The sequence below is a fragment of the Sciurus carolinensis genome, chromosome 2, assembly GCF_902686445.1.
Source record: "Sciurus carolinensis chromosome 2, mSciCar1.2, whole genome shotgun sequence".
Taxonomy (NCBI): Eukaryota; Metazoa; Chordata; class Mammalia; order Rodentia; family Sciuridae; genus Sciurus; species Sciurus carolinensis.
This window is the reverse complement of record NC_062214.1, coordinates 173,566,550-173,587,787: the sequence shown is the minus strand read 5'-3', so window position 1 is coordinate 173,587,787 and position 21,238 is coordinate 173,566,550. Positions and strand designations below refer to the sequence as shown.

The 21,238-nt window shown below is 43.3% G+C and overlaps 1 pseudogene; it reads right to left on the bottom strand.

The window, feature by feature from the left end:
* Positions 1-10,730: 10,730 nt before the first annotated feature.
* Positions 10,731-10,899, bottom strand: LOC124977837 (40S ribosomal protein S29-like; annotated as a pseudogene).
* Between the last annotated feature and the right edge of the window lie 10,339 nt (positions 10,900-21,238).

The following is a 21,238-nucleotide window of genomic DNA, read 5'->3' as shown; positions in this document are numbered from 1 at the left end:
CATTTCTTTGGTGCAGATTGGTCTCAGACCAACACTACCTGGTGGTGTTCTCTTCTACCTTAATCACAGAACTCCCAAATTTTAACTGATTGAATGATCACCTAGAATAGCGTCCTTTACTCTGCCTCTCTTGCAGCTAGGTAGGACCATGTGACTAAATCCTGGCCCATGGGATGTGAGTAAAAGTTACATGTGTGTAATTTCTTGGAAATACTACCAAAGGAAGGGTAGTGTTTTCTCCTCCTCCTCTTCTTCTCCTTGTTCCCCTCCCCTGCCCCCAGCTCTCTCCCCGATCCCGCCTAGAAGGCAGATGTGCTAGCCGGAACTGGAGGAGTCATCTTGGACCGTTGAGGAATTTGAAATGAAATGAAGGCTAAGGTCAAAGGGACCTAGGTTGACCATTACTGCAATATAACCCCAATATAACCCTGATGGCTGCCTGGACATTTACATAAGAGAAATGCATTTATTTCTCTCTTGTTTAACCCTCATTTGACACTAGCAGCTAAACCTAATTCTAGTCTGATAAGGGAAAGGAGCTATTCTGAACGGTAGCTTGCATTTTAAAATGTTATTACTAGAAAATTTTAGGTTAAATTCATGGTTCACAGCAAATTTATTTCTGGCTTTGTGTGTGTGTGTGTGTGTGTGTGTGTGTGTGTGCGTGCGCACGCGCACACTGGGGATCAAACCCAGGGCTCACACCTAGGGGGAACACCGTACAGCGAGCCACATCCCAAGCCCTCACACCACATTACTTTTGGACAGCACTTCTCTGAAGCTTGTCACCCCTGAACTGACATCAGTTTCCTGAACCACGCGAAGCTGGGAGATGTTCAGAAACCAACCCCACATTGGCCCACCAAAGGGCAGACACTGGCTCTGCCTCTGGTCCTGTCTTCTATTCATTGGAAGCCCCGCCCCACTTGCTAAACTACCTTATCTGCAACCTAAACAGGTGTAAGTCTTGACCCAGGTCACGGCTAAAACCAAAAGGAAAAAGAAGAGAAAATAAGAGGTGACTGGGAATCTTGGAAGGAACACATCTGGAATCCAGGCCGCAGCACTGAGCTAAGACACCAGACCTCGCACACACGTGAGCGTCTTTTATTGGCAGCAGAGAATCAAATTTTAGCCCCCTTGAGCCTTCTTGGAAGGAGAACTCAGAGAGGGATTTAGTATTCAGACCTGCAGGAGAAATTCAGCTGTCTATCCACAAATTTAGTCTGAAGGAGAGAAAGGAGCATGTCCTTTTCTCGTGAGCCTAGGTCCCCTCCTCTGGGGGTGCCCAAGACCCATGTATGGGTCAACAGAAGCCATCTTGAACTAGCAATAGAAAGAAAACTTTCTGAAGGAATCCTGGGGTACCTACAGAAGCCACTGGAACCCAGGCGGTAGCTCTTCCTGCAGATGTCATCTGTACTTGGGCTTCATTCTCCCTCCTCTTCTGCTCCGGCTTCAACACACACACGCACACTTTCCTCATTTACAGCTCCCTCATTCAGGGGACCAAGTCAAATCCATTGACTGCCTCTCCACCTCCAAATTCCTAAGAATGTGAGTGACCAAACCTTGGACAAGTGTCCACCTCTGACCCACAGGAACTAGAACCAAGGTCACATATGTCCTTGTGTCTGCCGCCACTCACCTATTGGAGTGACTTCTCCAGGAAGGGAGTCACTGTGAGCTGGACAGGTAGCATCAGAGGTGTCCATCACAAGCTGGGAGCAGTCGCCGTGTGTCCTGTTGCCCAATGCCATAGGTGTCACCATGGATGAAACTGTGATCCCTGCTCTTTTACAGATGTAGGAAACCGAGGCATCACATGCCCAGGGTCACATGGTTAGTTAAGGGCAGAGCTGAAAACCAGCCCCTGGAGACCTGCTTTCAGAGTCTGAGCCTGGTTTTCATTATCTGTTGGGTTTTGCAGTCTTGGGGATTGAACCCGCAACCTTGTGCATGCTAGGCCACTGGGCTACATGCGTCCTCAGCCCTTTTATTTTATTTTGATACAGAGTCTCACTAAACTGCCAAAACATAGCTTTGACCTTGTGATCCTCCGGCCTCAGCCTCCTGAGTTGCTGAGATTACAGGTGTGTGCCACTGTGCTCGCCTAAGTCTGGGCTCTTCACCACTGAATTCTTTTCCCAGAAAGGGAGCCCAGGAAGGGTGGACATTGCCTTCCTCCTCTGTGGGACAGCCTCTATTTTCCCTGAAGAAGACCTCATGTCCCCTCCTCTGGGTGCGCCCTGGTTTTTATTGACATCTCCATGATCATACAGCCATCCAAATGGATGACCAGGTGTGAATGACTGACCAGGGAGGAGCATGGGAGGTACAGAAGACCTCAACCTAGAGGAGACTGAGTCCCACCCCCACGAGGTCAGGTCAAACTGGAGGAGGAAGCAGCACGAATCCTGCTGCAGCCTGTCACTGGACTAGGTGCTCTCCAAGGTCACAGGCCAACTATTTCCTGGGCTGTCAGACCAGAGAAAAAGGTACAGCTGCAGGCAGTACTGGGTCCACACCAGCCGTGTCAGCCACCCCTGCCCTTCCCAGTCTCTTCCTCACCCTGCACCCAGGTAGATATTTCACAGGACAAGCTTACCAGTCTCTCTCCTGAGCTTCAGCCAAGTCCGGCTGCCTGTGACCAGCCCACAAGGCCCAGCAGGCCCGGGGCCTCTCTTTCTTCCACGACCGTCTCTACCACCCTCAACTCCATGCAAACAACTTCCGTTCTCCCACCTTCCGCCCAGCACCCGATTCCCTCACTGTCTCCATCCGGTCTCAGCTTAAGTGTCACAGCCTCGGGGAAGGCTGGGTGACACTCTGGGCTCATTCAGGCCCCCATTCGTGACCCCACAGTCCTCGACTATTTCCTGTCGACTGCTTGTCACAATTTGTGATCACACGCCCTTTTGTGGTTTCCTTGTGTCCACAGGCCCCAAAACAGTAGAGCCCCGGTCTGGCTGGCTTCCTGCTTTATCCCGGCATCTGAGTGGGGTGCAATGTATACTCGTTGAATAAATTAATAAAATGAAATAGATCAGGAAACCAGCAACATGAGATCGAGCAACCTCAGAAGCAAAGGAAGAAGTGGGCACAGAAATGTGTGACAATATTCAATAAGAGAGGATTTAGGACACTCGGGAACACTGGGCAGCAACCTGGGACCAGAAACCCTCATGGCCTTCCTAGAAGGTTTGCGTATCCGTTGACCTCCTCTGAGAGGGTGATGACCAGAGATTTGGGTGCCCAGAGGGGCCACCCTCATTCTTCTGTGCAGGAACTCTGTCCCCAGTCTTTCCTGGAAAGAAGATACCACGCAAAGGAGCCCTTCTATTGGTTGCATGGAACTCCTATCTGGAAATTCTGGTTGCAGCAAGATTTGGCCTCCATTGCTGAGTCTCAGCTTCTCTGTCTGTAAAGTTTTATCTGAGCAAGTGAGATTCTTGCTGAAAATAAACCTTCTAATTCCCACGGGCAGGCTTAGAATTGTGGAAAGTGGCAAAAGCCCAGTACAGAGCAGTGGAAAGGAAACTGAGCAAGCAGACAGGACCTGACTTCACCGCCTCGCTGGCCCTCCTGTTCCTCTTTGCAGGCATTGAAGAGTCGGATGCATGACTCTGAGAGCCCTTCCATTGTAAAAAGTCTATAATTCTATGGAAAATTATTTTAGGAACTGAAGTTGCCTTTTAAGGTCCTAAAGTAATTTTCTCAACAGTAAGCAATAGTGGTAAACCATATAAACTAACTCTTATATAATGATCCTATGGACAAAAAGCCCCATGACCAGTCCTTCTTATGCGAGACTCTTGACATAGGAGGGACCAAGCCACAGAGATGGTGAGCAATTTATCCAGAGTCACACAACAGGTAGGTAGTAGAATTCGAATCTAAGCCCAAACACAACAGATACTTCTAATTATTACCAGCTTCTGCCTAATCCAGTTAGTCATCTGAACAGCTGGGGATTAGTGTATTCACTCAGGTGTCTGAGTCAACATTATGAATCAGAAGTATTAATGCTAGCCTGTCTTGTTGAGAGAGAGTGAAAAATGAGCCGTTGAGTCTTTCTGCAGTGGAACGCTACATAAAACAGGCAAGAGATGTCAGAAAAAACAAACAAACAGCAACACGGTGTCCCAGCTACATAAAGACTCAGTGACCTGGAGAGATTTCGATTCTGCCGACAGCATCAAGTTCTCAGCACAGTGGGGGAAGATTGGGGCGGGAAGGATCTGCTTACCAGGACCCACAGAAGGCTGGCAGCTGAGGCGCGCCCACACCGGCTCCTCGCTCTCCCAGGGCAGCTGGAGATCAAGCAGACAGAAGCCCAGAGTGCAGGCCACACTGTCAGCTGCCCGAGGAGCTGCTCTGCTCCCTGACCTCCCATCCCCACGACGCTTGCTGACAGTCTTCAACATGGGGATGGTCAAGTCACGTGCTTTGACAGGCAGACAGATAGCGGAGGTTGCAGGGAAGGTGGGAACGGCAGCCAGTTCAGTCTTCGTGTGAAATATGTTGATTTTTTAAATATTGGAAACTAATTCAAACCCATAGCAAGACAAACAATACGCACAAGTAAGCCAGAAATAGCCTGAGGGTCCCTTTGTCATCCTTGCTTTCTGTCACCAAGGGGAGGATTTTCATTAGAGGACTCAATACTAGAATGCCACCAAAGCTTCCTCCTCTAACGCTGCATCCACCCTCCCTGGGGAGGCTGTGGGGGTGAAGACTTCCAGTAATTCCTAAACCATCTGCTGTGAGTGGCCATCTCAGGACCCGTGCCATCTCCTCTGTGAAGATCAATGTCTTACAGATGACTCCGCGGGGACAGAGCAGGAGGCCCTGGGGGTGGGCCCCAGACAGTGGGTCCACCAGAGGTTTTGGGAATCCTGGTTCCCTTGGAACTGTGAAAGGATCAGCTTCTACATGGGGCACCCTGATCAGGGCATCAGGTTCCAGTGGAGTGAGCCAAGCAGAAGGGAGATGTCCCCACCCCATCACCCTGTTCACCAGGGTCTTCAAGGTCAACACCAGTGTTCCAGGCTTCCAGGAAGGGCAAAGGGCAGTGGCAGACCACGCACCAGAAGGAAGTGTGTCACTTTCTCTCTAGGCCAAAGAGAACTGAGCAAGTTCTCTCTTGCAGGCAGAGCTCTCGAGTGACCAGTGCCTCACAGACAGAAGGGACGTCAAGTCCCTTCCTCACTGTCCCGAGGAGGACACCAATCTCTATGTCTCTAAGACTAAAAACGAACCCCAAGCCCCAAGCCCTGCAAGCAGATATCCAAAAGAATCTGACTTTGTTTCAAAGTCTTCGGTTCCTTGGAAGGCAAATGGCCACATCTCTCCTGGGTGGAACTCAGCCAGCTGGCCACTTCACAGGTCTCTGGGAGCTGAGCTGCTCAGCTGTCTTCTCTGAATGTCACATCCCTCCTTCATAAAACGAGGATAAGGATCCCTGCCCTGCCTGCTAGGCAGAACTGTTGAGAGGTTCAGATGAAATGAGGTAGGAGAAGCACTTTCCAGACCCAGAAGTGCTTCGTAAATGCAAATCGGGATCATTTTAAACTTTTACAGCCTTAAACCCCCAAAAGTCCTATGAAAAGTCTAATGGGTGTCATAAATGCCAGACGTTAATGTCTGTCATTTATGGGCAAGTACTTCAGGGTCTCACTTTGGGACTGTTTATTCTTGCTTTATGCATAATTTGAATAAACTTGATCTCTAAGTAAGCAGATCAATTACAACAAGGAGAGTTTGTTGGAGGCGCCCAGATAGCAGACTGAAGTGAAAATTACCCAATAACTTAACATATGCACATGTACTACATAGAAAAAGTGATATTATCCATGCACATACATGCACATAAATCTATATGTGCATGTGTAAGTGTAATTAATTTGTACTTTACTCAAATTTCCTTTTTTGGTTCCAGGATTCCTTCAGGATGTCACATGACATTGAACTGTCTACATGGGCTCTACCTTTCCATATTTGTGCTCTTTCTAAGGTATTCATTATGCACAGCCCACTCTTAAGTAGTGGGCTTCATCTCCTTGAGGGGGAAATGTCTACATAAATTGAGATCTTTCTGCATGGAAGATTTCTTCTCTACTAATTTATTTAATCATTTATTTATATCAGTATAGACCCATGGATATTTACTTTATACTTTAGACTTAAAATTGTTCAGCTTGTTCCATATCCCCTTGTTATACTCCCCTCAATGTGGAGTTTGGGGAGTTTTTTTAAGCACTTTTTTACTTTCTGGCACTATGAGAATCTCTGGGTTCATCTTACATATTTCCTGCCCCTGACATCCATTTCTTCAAAAGGTCCTGCTTCTTTCATTAGAAACTAGTATTTGAAACCAAATCTGGCGAGGCTCTGTTCAATCCCCAGCACTATGAAGGAGGAGGAGGAGGAGGAGAAAAAGAAGAAGAGGAAGAGGAGGAGAGTAGTAAGAAAAAAAGAAACCAAGTCTGAGTGTTACCAGGGTGACGTTGCTCATTGAGCCTCTAAGCTGACAAAGCATACCTATCTATCTGTCTATACATCTTTCTTCAGTTAAAAATCCACACATAACCTAAACAGGAGCTCATACATGTGTCTCCAAGTCCAATCCATTATACATGGATCATTCTAGCCTCATCCTTTGTTTATCTCATTCCAACAGTGAAACACCTGGCTTCCATCTTCTGCCATCAAAGTACTTAATTGTCCAGCTCCTGTATGTATATGTATTAGTGTCAGACCTGTTAATCTGCACTTCCCTGGGGGAAAAAAAAAAAAAAAAAAAAACTTTAGCAGTTACAGTACAGTGCTTATGTGCAGTTCCCTTTGCCTTTAGTCTCACAGACTCCACTTATTTCCAAAGTTTCTTAGATCACTCACATTTACTCCCAATCTCTTCAGTGAAGATTTTTGATGAATTCATCAGACAGATTATTTTGTCAACCTACATTCTATCTCGGGATTTCAACTCCCTAAAAGAATTTTTGAAGTTTGTTTACACTAAAATTCATTCTTTGTATTGTGAAGTTTTGCAGTTTTTGACAAACACATCACGTCATATACCCACCGTTACAGCATTATGCAGAGTACTTACAGCACCCTAAGAAAATGCTTCACCTATTCGGCCCCCTCCTGTCTACCCAATCCCTAGCAACCACTGATCTTTGTATTTTCTCTCTAGTTTTGTCTTTTTCAGAATGTCCCATACTTGGAATCACACGTTATGTAGTCTTGTCACATGGGCTTCTTTCACTTAACAATATGCATTTAAGGCTCCTCCATGTCTTTTCATGGCTTGATAGCCCATTTCTTTTTATTGCTGGATAATATTCCATTGTATAGATGTACCACAGTTTGTTTATCCACCCAACTATTCAAAGCTGGTTGCTTTGAATTTTTAGTGATTATGAATAAGTTGCCATTAATAATCACATGCAGGCTTTTGTGTGAGTGTAAATTTTCAATTCATTCGGATAAATTCCTAGGAGCATGATTGCTGGATTATATATAAGACTATGTTTAGCTTTGTAAGATGCTGCCAAACTCTTCCAAAGAGGCAGTCCTGTGAATGAGAATGAATGAGAATTACTGTGACTTCACATCCTACCCAGCATTTGGTATTGACAGTTTTTGTTTTTGTCTGTTTTCTGTCATTCTAATAAGTCTGTAGTGGTATCTCATTGTTATTCAAATTTGCAATTTCCTAAGAGCAAATCACTATAAATAATGTTGATCATCTTTTCATATGCTTATTGGACATCTGTATATCTTTTTTGGTGGAATGTTTGTTCAGATCTTGCTCATTTTTTAATAGGGTTGTTTGTTTTCTTATTGCCAAACTCAACATTACCTACATTTTCTCCTAGAAGTTCTATATTTAAGAAGTTTTGTATTTAATATTTAAGAAGAAGTTTTGTATTTAATATTAAGTCTGTGATCCACTTTGAACTAATTTTTGGAAACGTGAGGTCTATATCTAGATTCAATTTTTTGCACATGGACATTCAATTGTTTCAGTACTATTTCTTTGTTGCTGTTGTCGTTGTTCTTTTTAGATATACTGAATAGTAGAGTGTATTTTGACAAATTATACATACATGGAGTGTAATTTATTCTAATTAGGATCCCATTCTTGAGGTTGTACATGATGTGGAGTTTCACTGGTGGTGTGTTCATATAAGAATATAGGAAAGTTATGCCAAGTGTCCTATTCCAGTACTATTTCTTGAAAAGACTTTCCTCTCTCCATTGTATTGCCTTTGTTCTTTGATTAAAGATCATCTGACTATGTTGTATGATTCTGTGGCCAAGCTCCCATTTTATTCCATTGATGCGTGTGCCTATTCTTTCACCAGTACCACTCCATCTTGTTAATTGTGACTTTACAGTAACTCTGAAAGTCAAGTAATTTGTCAATGAATGAATGAAAATGGAGAATACCATGCTAAGTGAAATAAGCCAGACTCAGAAACTCAAAGGCCAAATGTTTTCCCTCATATGCAGAAGCTAGAGTAAAATAAAGGAAGGTGGAGGGAAGGATAGGATAACATAAAGAACCAATCAATGTAAATTAATAGACAAATGAAAGGAAGTCCAGTAGAAAAAGGAGAATAGGAAAGTGGAGGGAGGACAAGAGGGAAAAGGAGGCCGTCCAGATCATGAACTGAAATCAATTCCCATGCACATACGAGTTTGTTAGGAAGAACCCAACTACTATGTATAATTATAAAGCTCTACTTAAAAAAATAAACAGGTATTAAGAGCCTTCAACTTTGTTCTTCAGTATTCCACTGGCCATTCTAGGTCTTTAGTCTTTACATAAAAATTTTAGAATCAGTTTGTTGATATCTATAAAATAGTACACTGGAATTTTTGTTCAGATTATGCCAAGTGTACAGGTCAAGTTAGGAAGAACTGACCTCATAAGAGTATTGAGTCTTCTGATTGATGAACACAGAACAGCTCTCCATTTATTTAAATCGTCTTTGATTTCTTTCTTCAGTTTTGTGGTTTCCACATATAGATCCAGTACATATTTCACTTAATTTATACATGCTTCACTTTTTTCCATGCTATTCTAAATGACACTTTTTAAACTTCAATTGTTCATTGTTGATATGTGGGAATAATTGATATTCGTATATTATTTTGTAACCTGAAACCTTACTATCCTTGCTAACTAATTCCATGGTATGGCTTTTTTGTTGGTTTTGTTTGCTGCTGTTTTTTTTTTTTTTTTTTTTTTTTTTTTTGATTCTCTGGGCTTTTCCACATGGACAAGTCATCCATGAAAAGAATGTTATTTCTTCTTTCTCTTTTTAAAATTTTTTTTCATTTTATTTAATTTTCTCATCTTATTGTACTAGCTAGGGCTCCCAGTACAATGTTACAGGAGTTTCCAGTTTCTCAACTTTTGGTAAGATGTTAGTTGCAGGCTTTCTGTAGATGTTCTTTATTCAAATGAGGAAGTTTCCTGAGAGTTTTTTTATAAAGAATGGAGTGTAGATTTTGTTTTGTTTTCTTCTATCTTTGTTTTTATAGAATCAAACCCAGGGCCTCAGGCATACTAGGCAAGTGCTCTATCAACGGAGCTATATTTCCAGCCCTAGAAAATGGATTTTGTCAAATGCTTTTTCTGAATCAATTGAGAAAATCTTATCACCTATCTTCTTTAGCCTATTAACATAGGGAATTACTTGGATTGATTTTTGAACATTGAATTAGACTTGCATACTGGGTATAAATCCCACTTGGTCATGCTGTACAATTCTTTTTCTACATTTTGTTGAGGATTTTTGCAATTACGTAGATGACATATAATAGTCTTTAGTTTTCCTTTCTTGTAACATCTTTTCTGGTTTCAGTTTTAGAGGAAATTCTGCCCTCAAGGAGTGTGTCAGGGAATATTCTACCTCTATTTTCCAGAAGAGATCAGAGAGAAGTGGTACATTCTTTCTTAAATGTTTAGTAGAGTTCACCACCGAAATCATCTGGGAAGATTATTAATTATTAGTATGATTATTAATAATATCAGAAAGACTATTTGTTATGATTTGATTTTGTTAATTGATACAGGCCTATTCAGAATATTTTTCCTTGTGTATTTTAGTAGCTTGCGTTTTTCAAGGAAATAGAGATACATAGATAGATAGACAATTGATAGGTAGACAGACAAACAGATGGACAGAAAAGTTGGGAACAAGATACACCTTCCAACAGCACTGCTTCTGCCCATGCGGCTCCGGTTCTTCTCCCTCTGCCCAACACCAGCTCATTCTGTCAAAGTGCAGCAAGCCACCAGGAGGACTGGCAGCAGACCCATCCAGTTGAGAGGATCTCACTTAGTTTGGAGTGGGAGGCATGCTCATGGTCAGCCCCTGGGACCTACTGCTTCCAGCTAGGCCCCGCCTCCTATGGCTTCCACAACTCCCAACAGTCCATTTCAGTATGAATCCATTAAGAGCCTTTATGATCCAATCACTTTCCAAAAGCCCCACCTCTGAACATTGCAGCTTTGGGGACCAAGCCTTCAATACATGAGCCCTTAGGGGACATTCCAGATCCAAACCATAGCATATATCAATTACACTTTTTATACATATGTCAATTATTTTTAGGAGATTTTTTAGAACTTTATTTTAGGTACAAAGAGCTAGTCTGTTCTCTTTCATTGAGTGGCTGTCTCATGCAATCCATTTGCGGAAGATCACTTAGTCCAACTTAATGAAGCCTATGTCTTTCGTGTACCAACAGAAACATGCCGGCACATGTCAAGGTGGTATTTCTAGATCAGATGGTGCTGTTTGAACAGACATGGCAACAGTAAGAACCCAGGCTGAATTTTCAAGGATGGCTCCAACAGAGCTGTTAGTGACACATCTTGCTTTCAAGGATGCAGCGAGGCAAAAGATACAATATATCAATTATGCTTTTTAAAAAACCCTTTTTTTCTATCTGCCCTAAGGTTAACAATATAAAGGTATAACTAATTTATGTCCATCTTCAAAGAGCACTATACTACTTCATGTATAATGCAAGCACCTCATAACAGTGTATCCAATTACTCCTCCTATCCCAGATGACATGCTATCATTTATTTCTCATTTATATGCTATAATCACCCAATGCATTTTTACGATATTATTTTAAATAATTATATTCTATATCAACTAAGAATGAAAAAGTAAAATTTCATTTTGTCTTTATTATTTCCCTTTTCAGTGCTCTTCCTGTCTTTATGCAGTTCTGATCTTATTTCATTTTTCTTTTCCCTGAAAAACTTCTTTTAACATTACTGACAGGGTTGATCCTATGGTGATGAATTCTCTCAGTTTTCATTTGAAAAGTTCTTTACCCCTTCTTAACTTTTAAAAGATAATTTCACTAGTTACAGAATTCTGCTGGTGTATTTTTTTTTATTATTTTGACACTTTATTTCACTCTAATCCATCTGGCTTGCATGGATTCTGACAAAAAATCCTTTGTAATTTTATCCTTGTTCCTCTATACACAAAGTGGTTTTCTCCTCTAGGCCTTTGAAGATTTTCTCTTTGTCTTCAGTTTTCTACTTTTTGAATATAATTTGGCCAGCACGTAGATTTTGTACTTGGTGTTTTCTAAGCTTCCTGGATCTATGGTTTAGTGTCTGTCCTTAATTTTGAAAAATTCTCATCTTTTGTGACTGCAAATATAACTTCTGCTCTCTTTTCTCTTTCTTTAACTTCTGCTATTCTGCTTATGTGAATACTATAATTTTTTAATCATACTATACTTATATACAAATATATATATATACATATATATATGTATATATATAACATGCTGAGGATTGAACCCAGTGCCTCACACGTGCTAGGCAAGTGCTCTACCTCTGAGCCACAACCCCAGCCCCTCCCTATACTTTTTAGGTGTTCTCTGGGGGCCTTTTTGGAGTGACTCTTTTTCCCTCCTTTGAATTTTAGTTTGGAAAATTTCTATTGACATATCTTCAAGTTCACTGATTCTTGCCTCAGTCAATTCAGTCTACTGATGAGACCATTAAAGACATTCTTCATTTCTGTGGCAATGTTTTTTATTTCTAGTATTTCCTTCAGATTCTTAGTTTTCAACTCTCTGGTTATATTGTCTATCTGTTCTTCCATGTTGTCTGCTTTTTGTCTTAGAGTCTATAACATACTAGTTATCTTAAGTTCCCTTTCTGACAAATCCAAAATCTGTGTCATATCTGACTCTGGATCTGATGCTTGCTTTGTATTTTCAGATTGTTTTTGTTGTCTTTTAGGGTGACTTGTAAAGTCTTGTTGTTGTCACTTTTGTTGAAAGGCAACTGTGATGTAGAGGGTAATAAGAACTGAGACAAAAGTCTTTGTGTGAGGTCATGTATTAAGCTGGCTTGGAGCTAGGCCATGTTTAATGTTTCGCTGCAACTGTAGGTGATGGATCCTTCAAATCTCTCTAGTATCCTTATTTTCACCTTCTACACATCTTTAGGCTTTCCTACAAACTCCTCCTTAAATAGAGTCTGCACCTTGCATCTCTTTCGGATATAATCTACTGGAGCCCTGATGATATGGTCATAATATGAGGAGGTGGCATATGAAGAGGGAAAATGTTCTATAATCTTGCAGTTTAGTTTTTTAGTCAGCCTATGTCTCTGGGATGTTGCCTTCGCAAATGTTTCTTAGCTTCCCTCTCCTTTTAGGTGAGACAGAAAGTCTAAAGGGGGCTAGAGTTGGGTTGTTCCCCTTCCTCCCAGGTAGGCTGAGACTCTGGTAATAAATATTTCCCCTGAACGGTAGGCTCTTGTTATAAAGTGTGTTTCAAAATGGATTCTTTTCCCTTCCCTTTGGTAAAGTTCCAGGAAGTAAAACTCACAACAGTGTGGGGACTCGTAGGATTGCAGCTCTCAGGACCCTCAAAACAGTGCACCCTCGTCCTCTAGCAGTTTGTCACAGTATCATTATCCTACCAGAACACAGATCCAACCACTCTGCGACAGGTAAGTTAGTCTCAGCTGTATTTCTCTGTATTTTTCTCTGTAGATGTTAAGACAGTAGTGGTTTGCTCTGCCAGTTCTCTAATAGATCTAAGAAAAGTTGGTGGTTTTCAGTTTGTCCAACTTTTTCTTCTTAGAAAGACAGGATTAACAAATTTCACATTTTTTACAAGCCACAGATGATTGAGAAGTTGATTGGTTTTCTCAATACTTATACATGAAATTCAAAATACAGTTAGTCCTCTGTATCCACAGGTGCTGCCTCTCTGGATTCAACCAACAAGATGGAAAATTTTAATTGCATCTGCATTGAGCTCGTACAGACTTTTTTTCTTGCCATTACTTCTAAATAATGCTGTATAACAACTACTACTTAGGCGGCATTTGCAGTGTGTTAGATAATATAAGAAATCTAGAGATAATCTAAAAAGTACTAGAATGTGTGTGTAGGCTACATGCAAATAGTGTGCCATTTTCTATATGGGATTTGAGTACTGGTGAATTCAGTCCCACAGAGATGCTGAGAAGTGATGGCACATAGCATTCTGTCACAGCATCCTATACACAAATTCATAAGGGCAAGAGAGTGCTGTTATTTTAAGTACCCTAAGTCATCAAAAAAAAAAAAAAAAAAAAAAAAACAAGTTATGTTTCCAATGCTCTACTAAACAAAACAAAGAAGAATGTATATGGTTTTGAATGTCCATTAGAATAATTTAACTTTAAACTTGGCTCCTAAGGATGAAACTTTTTAACCCTGTAGAAGAATTCATCCTTAGGTGAGATTTTACCACAGGCTCAGAATAGCTGAGGAAGAGTTTCTAAATCAGGGTGATGTCCTCCTTTCCCCCCTTTGTTATTATGTAAGAAAATAACTACTCTTTAGAGACTTATACATGAACCATTTCTTCATAGAAATGGTCCCTGGGCCAGATTCCTTATAGCAACTGGAGGTGAGGTTCCCAGTTCACTCCCAGAGGGAGAGGTGCCCTGCTCTGCTCTGATCTGGAAATCTCCATTTGGCTCCTTCTCTCTCTGACTAGAAAAGCTGACCTTTCAGAAATCCCCCGGTTTTCCTGAGAGCTGGTTTACTGAAACAAAGGTGCCATACTTGATGTGCTAATGAATTCAGGCAGAGGCCTAGTGGAATGAGGTTACAGGGAGGTGTTGGGAAAGTTTCTTTCTCTCTGCTTAAAAAAGTTGGCCTTTCTTTTTGTAAGTAGGTGTACACACACACACACACACACACACACACACACACACACACACACCAACCCTCTAACCTGAAAAGCTTTGACTTTCTCGCTACCCCAAATTATTCAAGGTAATTCTTCTATATCTGAGATCTCAGAATGCTCAGGTTCTGGCCTGATTTCTGCTCTTCTCCTTCTAGAACCCAATCCCCTTTCTCAAATTTCAGTCTTTTACCAATCTCATTTCCATGGCCTTCCTCACATTTAACAGGCTAGTATCTTCTCTCTTCTAGATTGAAAGCATCTTAAGTCTTCTTCTTTTATCTCTTTTATCTCCCAAAAGCATTTAGCATCCACACTACCTTGACCAAACACACTTAACAAATTTTTATGGTTTTCATTTATTCCTCTAATTATAATAATAACATGTATTGAGTACTTAAACTATGTGCTAGGCACTGTTCTAGAAACTTCTTATGTATTAATTCATTTAATCCTCCAAACAATCCAAGTATTATCCCCATTTTTACAGATGGAGAAACTAGGGCACAAATTAGTTAAGCAACTTTCCCCAGGTCGTGGAGCTAATAAGTCATCACAGAGCCGAAGTTTGAACCCCATCTACGTCTGGCTCCATTGACTATCTTCTAAACCACTTGGCTGTACCGTACCACCTTCCCCAGTACGCACAAGACCCTGAAATGACTTATCAGTTTAGTTTCCCCTGAGTTATCCTGTGCTGTCCTGGCAACAGAACCACTGGTTGGGGTAGAAGACAAGTTTCACTGGCCCTGGCGGCGGCCATGGCGGTGGTAGTGTGGTGATAATGACAGTGCTGTGCTGCTAAGGATGGTGGTCATGATATTGATAGCTGTGGTGGTGGTGGTGATGGTGGTGTGATGGTGGTGGAGGGAGTGACGGTGGTAGTGATGTGGTGGTGGTGGTGGTGATGTGGTGGTAATGGTGGTAGTGGTAGTGGTAATGGTGGTAGTGATGGTGGTGAAGGTGATGGTGGTGATGGTGGGGTGGTGATGGTGGTGGTGGTGTGGTGGTATTGGTGGTGGTGTGGTGGTAATGGTGGTATAACAGTGGTGGTAGTAATGGTGATATTGATGGTGATGGTAGTGACAATGTGGTAGTGGTGGTGATGGTTGCAGTGATGATGGTGGTGTGGTGATATTGGTGGTGGTGGTAGTGGTGGTGATGGTGGTGGTGGTAGTGGTGGTGGTGGTTGTGGTGGTCAGCTGTACAGTTTCCCAAGCACTTTTTTACATGTTTTCTCATGGTGCAAAAGAAAGAGAACAGGATTCACCATCAGAAGACAGCAGTTTGAGACACAACTCACCACCTACTGGTTGTTATATTTGGCAATTGCATTCTCCCTCTGCACCCCATTTGCTTCATCTATTATGATCTAAGGGGATAATTATATGTCTTAAGTTGGTTCCATGGCTCACATGAGCTGCCTCTCAGGAAGGGCTAATATACCACTACTATGCAGGGTTTTAGATTCTGGTCCTCTTGCTCAGACGCCTGGCTAAGGAGAAAGGGAGTCTCCAGGAGCAACATGGTGTGATGTACAAACAAAGCCTTTGGTCTGATGTGGGGGACGAGGATGGCCCCTGGCCTGCAGGCTGGCCACTTTGTTTGATTTCTGCCATCGTCAGTTGGCTCTGTGGAGCTGATTGCTCTCTTCCTTTGGTCCTTTGGTGGAAGTGCACACATTTCCCAAAGAAAAGTCATGCCTAATATAAGCAAAAAGATCTCTGGATATGAAATGGGGAAGTACGAAGTCTAGCCCCAGCTGGGTCACTATCTCTGTAGATAAGAGAGCGTCCTCCTCCTCCCCAGCCTACCCCTCCCACCCGTGTGGTTAGACTGGCTGTCTCTGAGGACATGTCCAATTGCAAGAACCTGTGGTCTTGGATCTAGGTGTGGGTGGGCTCCCTGAACAGCCTTCCTCTGGAACAGGGCAGACAGCACCAAAACCCAATTAGAAGACTAGGGTTCCAGAATCCCACAGGCTGAGCCCTCACTTTACCCCGAGCTGGCTCTGGCCAGGGGCAGGAGGAACCAGGCCTGTGGGCAATGCCAGGCCTCAGCCAGCGCCCTCAACCCCACAGCCCTCAGCTCCACACTAGCCAAGCTTTGTTTTGACAAGGTCCAGGGAGAAATTTATTGATATAATCTGCAAGTCGATTGGCCACATTAAGAACTCAGCTTCCCCTTCCCTCGGTCCCACTGACTACAAAAGGACCTTTGTCTGCCGTGGGGCTGCCAGTCCAGGATGTGACCACCAGACAGAATTCAACCTTTAATGGGCTGCAGTGTCTGCTCAGAACACATGACTCCTCCCGTGCCGGATGCCCTCTGCGCCAGTCCAGGTCAGGGTGGCAGGGCTGGTGGCTGCGCAGAGGAGGGCCTGGGGTGAGCACTGGCTGAGGCCACCCTTCTTTCATACCTCCAGGAAGGTGACCAAGGGGTTTTCCTTTCTCTTTCCCTGTGGTTCCCTCTTAGAGGAGCTGTCCAGATCTCACCTGGGTCAGGAGCCTGCCTCATCTCCCCTTCCCCCTTCTCATCTTCCTGCCTAGCGAGGTGGCTGGCCGGGCTCCATCACACCTGAGGGTTGACGTGTGAGGCAGAGGAAACTGCCTCAGGCACCTTGCTGCTCTGTAGGTCTTCCACCCAGCTCCCTGGGACCTTCAAGGTCTCCTGCAGCTCTCCAATCCACAGACCCCAGCTCCACTCTCCCTGCCCTCAGATGCTCCGACATCCTGCTCAGCTGGAACTCATGGTTGGAAAACAATCTGTAAACCAATTGAAGCTAGTTGTCATTTCCCTGTGGGCAGAGATTATATCTTTCCTCTTTATGTCCCCAAGCCCTTCACAGTGACTGACACACCAGTCATCTCATACATTTATAGAATTGTCAATTGAATGGATGAATAAACACTCAAGTGGGTGAGTGAATGAATGTTGTGTTACTAATAAGTCATACTTAATGTGGTGTCCCTCCCACGGGTACATGCATTTTGTTCCTCTAAATTCCAGGGAGAGAGAGATTTGATAGAAGAACGTTTTCCCAGTGGCCAAAAGACCTCATCTAATGGGTGACTTCCCTAAAATAAAGTGGGCCCTACCTGGGGTGGGGTGGGGACTGCTCGTGGGGGAGGAACACTGCACTGGAGAGACAGGAAGGAAGCAATGCTTTTGGGCTTTCTAAAAACGTTGCCTACAGGCATGCTGGATTCTGCCCAGCCTGCAAAAAAGAGACTCATTCAACACTGCGGCTGCCCCAGCTGCAGAGAAGCATTGAAAGAGCTTGGTCCATCCATTGGCAGCCCGCCAAGTGTGGGCCACAACTGTAATTTGTAGAGAGGATGAAAAAGAGAGGACAGATGGGAATTACTTGTAGCTGGAGACAGGAGAAGGATATATGGTGGAGGGTGCACTTGGGAAGGCAAATAGAGTTTGTTGTGCAGACTTTAGGGGAACAGGTTTCCAGGGACAGTGGACACAGAGTCAATGCCTGATGACTGGAAGACACAACTATGCTGGGAAAAGAGTCTGGCAGGGCACAAGGTACACCAAGAAAGTAATAGGAAATAAATTTGATAAGTCCATTGAGATGCAATTATGGTGGGCATTGGGCCATGCTGAAGAATTTGAACTTCGTTCCAAAGGCCATAGGATCATTTTAGAATCTCTTAGCATAAAAGTGGCTGAATTATGGAAATAAATGAAAATTTGCTCAGCCCAAAGAGGTAAGTACTTTACAAATGTTGTCAAGTATAATTTTCTTCTCAGTGAGTCCATGAACTAAATAACACAATTCCCACTTAGAAGCTGAGGAAACTGAAGTGCAAAGAGGTTGGGAACTTGCCCAAATCATACTGGTAATATGTCCTCATGTAAATACTTGATGTATGCCTCTTGTGCATGCCTTCTGTATACATCAAGGTAACAAAAAGATAACGTGAGAATATAAGAAATGGTGAGGTTAACCTGAATCTAGTATAAAGAAGTCACTGGGTGACATCTGTTAAGTGAGCCTCAGAAGAAATTCATGTCAATAAATTGCTGGTGGATCTCAAGGAGAATGTCTCCTAGAAGAATAGAATGGATTCCAAGCAATATAAAAAGTGAATAAGAAGCTAAGTGGTAATTGGGACATGATGACTTGGGTTTGTGTTTTGGTTTTGGTTTTGGTTTGTTTTGTCTAAGTAAAAAAAAAAAAAATAATAATAATAATAATAATAAAGCAATTAAAAACTCTAGAAAAAACCAACCACTAAGCCAGAAAGTCAGAGTCAAAAACTGAAGAAATGTAAGAGGGAAGGTGCATTTGAGCAAATGGTGGTACATAAAGCAAGAAAGTTTATTTGGTCCTGGAGCTAAGAATATTGTCTTTTAAGTGACACAGTTGTCTGTTCTTAACATGTAAGGAAGGAAATATAGTCACAGTCCATCACCAGGCTTTGTGCCCATTTATCCACAAAAAAGGCACTACTCTAAACACTGTTGGATGGTCCTCAGCTTTTAGAATGGACATTGGCAAAGAAGGAAAAATTCCCCTGTGGCTTTAGGACAAGATGTAATGTTACCACACTTGACAATGTAAAAAATAAACAGCTGATAGGAGATGTGAGAAGGGAGGAAGAGGGAAGGGAAAGGGGGGTAATGTTAATATCCTACCTTACAGAATAAGGAGCTAAGTACTAACAAGAACTAATGAAACAAAGTTATCAACAGGGGAACTAGAAACAATGGCTGTATCAATTAGGATTCAGGGGAAAGAGAACTACTAAAGGGATTAGATTTCATGCAATTTATAGTGACATGGCTCCCCAGCCACACAGCCAAACTGTTGGTCGCTGTTGGGCAGCGGAGCAGTGGAGCAGTAGAGTGGCAGCCTGGGTGGATTGGGGTGCAGGTGGCAAGTAGGGACCACATGGATCCTGCTATGCTGGCAGTGCAGAGGCGAACCAAGGCGCACTGACCTGTCACCCCATAGCAGAGCAGACTGCCCACCGTAGGGACGCCCGCTGCAGAAGAACACTCCAGGCAGCGCTGCAGGCTCATCTGATGACCTCAACCTCCCAGCTTCCTGATCTGCCCTAAGAAAATGGAAGTGGGCCAGACTTGAATAAAAGTTGGAACTCAAGAATTGACCAATAATGTTAGTAGGGTTCCAAACACCTAATTAGCATAAGTTTGGACCAATAACATTGGTAGTTTTTCAAACCCTAATTAGCATAAGCTTGGTGAACCAGGTGCTATTTAAACCCCTAGACTAGCATGCTAGGCTGGAGAAAACGTGCTCTCGGCTGCCTCTTGCACTGTAGTAGTTCTGTTCCTGTTTTTCAATAACTCCTACTCTTACTCTCACTCATCCTGGTCTGTGTGGATTTTACTCTTCAAATTCAGGAGACAAGAACCCAGAAAGAACAAGAAATTGAAGGTGAGTTGCTGGGGCCTGCTGCAACACTGGAGGGCATGCCCCCCATGAAGAGCCGCAACACTTTTGGCTGCAGAGGCCCGCAGCTTGTGCAGACCCCACCTGCCTGCGGAAGCAATGAACAGAGTTTCGCCTCAAAACTCCGCTTTCAATAGGACCTAGTCACACAGTCTGTGGAAGACCACTGGCTGCGTGTCTGGTGGTGAGCCTGAGGTCAGTGGAATTGGCATTTGGGAAGACAAGATGGAAGTGGGGAAGAGGAAAGACAATCTGAACTCACAAGGACAAACTGAAACCTGCATCTGTCTCTCTGCCCTCCAACCTCCATGATGTGAGTCATCTTCTGGAAATGCAGGTGCCCCATCATGGAGCTGTACATGCATCTGGCCAAGGGCACAGAAGGGCTAAAAAGCAGAAGGAGGAGGTGCTGGAGGAGTCTCGGGCAGCCTGCCAGCAAGAAGAGCTACATGTCAGTGACGCTCAGGCAAGCTGCGACAGCACCTGGCCCTAGCCCAACCTGCAGACAGTAAAAATGGTTTCCAAATTTGCACAAAGTTCCCTCATGGCTAAGCCCAACTTGGAACCAGGGAAGAGAATTTGGGAAAATACACAATAATTTGACACAATACAAATTAATATACTCTAAAAAATAGGGTGACGAGGGTAATTTTTGCAGGTTGGGTTCCCTGCAAGCAGATACTAAGACAGTTGGTGGCACGTGATGTGTATTAGGACCAATATGAATGCAAAGAAGGGAGGGAAGCGTGTTGGGTAGAAGGAAAAGTCGAACCACAGTGCAGGCCCACCAAACCTCCACCAACCCACCTGGAGTGAGCACTGACCCACCATTAATGTGACCCAGCTCAGGCCAAAATAGCCTGGCCTTCTCACCCTCACCTTGTGCCATAACTGGAAGCAGACAGTCCCAGGAAGGGCTATGCAGCTCTGTCCAGCTGAGGTGGACCCTGACTGAGCATGCCACGGGGAGCTGCCACATTCCCTGAAGCTGGGCAGCAATTCAGTCTTTTTAAGAGGGCTGTGGGTGAGGCATCTCTGTGTCTACGATGAGCTAAATCCTGCTTTAGCAGAGCTGGGAAACTAAGAGATCGTGCCCAGCTGATCCACCAAACACAGCAGTGCTGTCAGCCCCCATATCCCCAGATTCAACAAACGTGAATCAAAAATATTTAGAAAAAAATTACACCTGTAATAGATGTGTAGGGACTTTTACCTTGTCGTTATTCCCTAAACAATACGGTATAGTGAGTGTTTGTGTGATATTTACATGGTCTTAGGTATTATAAGTAATCTAGGGATGATTTAAAATATTTGGGAGGATGGGCATAGGTTATAAAGGAACTTGAGCATCCTCAGATGTTGGTATCTTTTTTTTTTTTTTTTTAGATATTTGTATCTTCAGGGGGTCCTGGAGCCCATCCCCCATGGATACAGAGGATGACTGTATTAGCGGGTTGTTTAGAGACATGAAGGCAAGCCAGCAGAACAGAAAATAGTTATAAACCACTGCCTTCAGGAGGCAAGACCGAATTCAAGAAGGATGGATGGAGACCT